Below are 3,937 nucleotides of genomic sequence, written 5' to 3' on the forward strand. Positions count from 1 at the left end.
CTCCTATGTATAGTGTAACTGAGGCCGGTGATTGGCTGCAGCTCCTATGTATAGTGTAACTGAGGCCGGTGATTGGCTGCAGCTCCTATGTATAGTGTAACTGAGGCTGGTGATTGGCTGCAGCTCCTATGTATAGTGTAACTGAGGCCGGTGATTGGCTGCAGCTCCTATGTATAGTGTAACTGAGGCCGGTGATTGGCTGCAGCTCCTATGTATAGTGTATTATAATGTCACTAAGGTGATACAGTGTATTTTATTGAGGAAAAAATAAAGTGGTATTCAGTCCTTAAAGTGACTGTACCACCAGGCCCAGGCTGAAGCACTGGAGGCGGGCCAATCCACCCTTAGTGGGAGGAAACCCCCGCCCCTCTATGATAGGGTTCCATTGATTCTAATGGAGTCACGTCATGGAGGGGCTGGGGTTTCCTCCCACTAAGGGTGGGACGGCCTGCCTCCAGTGCTTCAGCCTGGGCCTGGTGGTACAGTCACTTTAAGTGGTGGTCACTGTATGGCGGTAATATTGGTCTGTATACAGTGTATATAGAGTCATTATGCGGTGGTCACTCTTTGGCAGTAATATTGGTCTGTATATAGTGTGTATATACAGTCATTACTGCCATACATTGACTGCCACATAACGACCCTATATATACATTATATAAAGACTAATATTACTGCCATAGAGTGACCACCACATAATGACTATATATAAAGACCAATATTACTGCCATAAAGTGACCACCACATAATGACTATATATACACACTATATACAGATCAATATTACTGCCATACAGAGACTGCCGCATAATATTGATCTGTATATGGTGTATTTAGAGTCATTATATGGTGGTGACTCTATGGCAGTAATATTGGTCTGTATATAGAGCAAAAAATTCACACAGGGGAGAAGCCATTTTCATGTTCAGAACGTAGGAAATGTTTTACAAAGAAATCCAGTCTTACTCAACATCAAAAAATTCACACAGGGGAGAAGCCATTTTCATGTTCAGAACGTAGGAAATGTTTTACAAAGAAATCCAGTCTTACTCAACATCAAAAAAATTCACACAGGGGAGAAGCCATTTTCATGTTCAGAATGTGGGAAATGTTTTACTAAGAAATCCAGTCTTACTAAACATCAAAAAATCCGCACAGGGGAGAAACCCATTTTCATGTTCAGAATGTGGGAAATGTTGTACAAAGAAATACAGTCTTACTCAGCATCAAATAATTTGCACAAGCCATTTTCATGTTCAGAATGTGAGAAATGTTTTACTAAGAAATCCAGCCTTACTAAACGTTAAATAATTCACACAGGGGAGAAGCCATATTCATGTTCAGAATGTGGGAAATGTTTTACAAAGAAATCCAGTCTTATTAAACATCAAATAATTCGCACAGGGGAGAAGCCATTTTCATGTTCAGAATGTGGGAAAAGTTTTTTTTTACAGAAATCAGATCTTACTAAACATCAAAAAATTCACACAGGGGAGAAACCATTTTCATGTTCAGAATGTGGAATTTTTTTTTTTTACAGAAATCAGATCTTACTAAATATCAAAAATCCACACAACGGAATAAGCCTTTTTCATGTTCAGAATGTGGGAAATTTTTTACAAAGAACTACAGTCTTACTCAACATCAAAAAATTCACACAGGAGACAAGCCATTTTTATGTTCAGAGTGTGGGAAATGTTTTACAAAGAAATGCAGTCTTACTAAACATCAAATAATTTGCACAAGGGAGAAGCCATTTTCATGTTCAGAATGTGGGAAATGTTTTACAAAGTAATCCAGTCTTACTAAACATAAAAAAATTCAAACAGGGGAGAATCCATTTTCATGTTCAGGATGTGGGAAATGTTTTACAAAGAAATACAGTCTTACGAAACATAAAATAATTCGCACAGGGGTGAAGCCATTTTAATGTTTAGAATGTGGGAAAAGTTTTTTTACAGAAATCAGATTTTTAGTGACTCCGCCCACTGGACTCTTTACCACAGAATGGTCAGGGATTTCAATCAACAAGTTACACTGAATCTGTTCACACAAAGATATATATCAATCCGCTCAGTTCTTCCTACTCTATAATATGATGGCCATAGATTAGATAGCATTGTCTTGGTGACTGCTCTCCTATTAAAGGAAAACTATCATGGCAGCTACAGAAGCCTTGAGAAGGCTGCCAAGACAGCTGATTGACACCATATTCTTTCATTGCTTGGGGGTAAAGCATCTAGGGAGTTAAACGAACAGTGTTGGAGTGAGACAGCGGGTGACAACTGCAGATATACCCACTCCATACTTCCTTAAAGAGCAACGCCAGCAAAAAACTTTCTTTCAAATCGACTGGTATTAAAGTTCCAGAGATTTGTAATTTACTTCTATTAAATAATTTCAGGTCTTCCACTAGTAGCTCTATGTGCCGGGCTCTGCTGAAAAGAGAAGAGAATGGGGTGAGTATCAATAGGGCTCCCTCTCTCCCCCCTAGTACGGCAACCATATTCTGCAAGGGAGGGCGGCAATTATGGATACATTATGATATCAATGTGCCCCCTTACTCCATGGGATTAAGGGAGGATGGCATGCATCCTCACTTAACCCCTTGTGTGCCAACTGAATCATAAAGTATGGAGGCATGCCATCCTCACTTAACCCCATGGGGGGGGCCACATTGATGTCACAATGTATCCTTCCCAGTAAGGTAGGGGGTTAATTGCCCCCTTTTCTTGCTGGGATGGGTGCAGTGTTGGGAGAAGAAGGGGAGCGCGATTGATACTCTCCTCCGACGTCTCTTCTTCAGCAGAGCCTGGTGCACTAAGCTACAAGTGTGCTAGGCTCTGCCTCTTCAAAGATGGAGCCTTCAAAACAACAGCTGCAGCCACTGACTGGCTGAGACGACAATGCTCCAGCATCAGGGGAAAAATGCAGACTCAAAAAACGCCCAAAGTATCAAAGACCTAGGGTCCTATCAATGCAGCAAGGAAGCCCCATGCAAATCCAGTAGGCAACACTAAAGGTAGGAATATTCAGTGCTGTACATAGGTAGGAGCCCATGCAATAAACTACATGACTACCATGGAGAAAAAGTGTGTCATCTGATGGACCCACAATGGTCTTTATAACCCCTTCACTATTTACTTAATTTCAAAGATTTAAACAGCCAAGACTGGAGTTATCTCCTATCCCGACTATTGTAGCGTGCATGAGCGCAGTGACCTGGGGTAACGATTTTAGTGCTCAAGTTATATGTAAAAAACAAACAAACAAAAAAATCAGCAGTGCATCATCCTAGTTCTACATTTGTACCACAAGAGGGCAGCATATCACATAAAAAAATCTGTTCCCTATAAGCCTAAATACTGGAGGCTGGAGCAGGTGGATGTTATTCTATGATTACCTATATATCTGCCAGAATCTATCTATCTATCTCTCCTATCGGTGTGTTTACACAGACAGTTATCTGACAGATTTTTGAAGCCAAAGCCAGGAACAGACTATAAACAGGGAACAGGTCACAAAGGAGAGACTGAGATTTCTCCTCTTTTCAAATCCAAACCTGTCAGATTTATCTGCCTGTGTAAACGCACCATATCTCCCAGTAATACATAGGATTAGTGTCTGATCTGGGACAGCAGGATGTGAGAGAGTATTACTACAGCCAGGGCTGGCTCCAGGTTTTTGTGGGCTCTTGGGCGACCAAGCCTCAGCGGGCCCCTCATTTACACACTATGCACAATAACGTGAGACACCACTAACATATACAAACATACATTATTGACCTAGATACTGACCGACTGACTGACACTGACACACTCGGACACTGACACACAGCAGTTACAGGTCAGTCTTCTCCCTCTTCCTCTCTGTCGGGCTGCTCTCCACACTGTGAGGTTGAGGACCTTAAGGGTCATGTGATCAGGTCCTTCACCCTT

The 3,937-nt window shown here is 41.5% G+C and overlaps 1 pseudogene; it reads left to right on the forward strand.

Annotated features, from left to right (window-relative positions):
* The first annotated feature begins 894 nt into the window (after positions 1–894).
* On the forward strand, positions 895–1,917 carry LOC138771559 (oocyte zinc finger protein XlCOF7.1-like; annotated as a pseudogene).
* Positions 1,918–3,937: the final 2,020 nt, after the last annotated feature.

This window comes from Dendropsophus ebraccatus, chromosome 13 (genome assembly GCF_027789765.1).
Source record: "Dendropsophus ebraccatus isolate aDenEbr1 chromosome 13, aDenEbr1.pat, whole genome shotgun sequence".
NCBI lineage: Eukaryota > Metazoa > Chordata > Amphibia > Anura > Hylidae > Dendropsophus > Dendropsophus ebraccatus.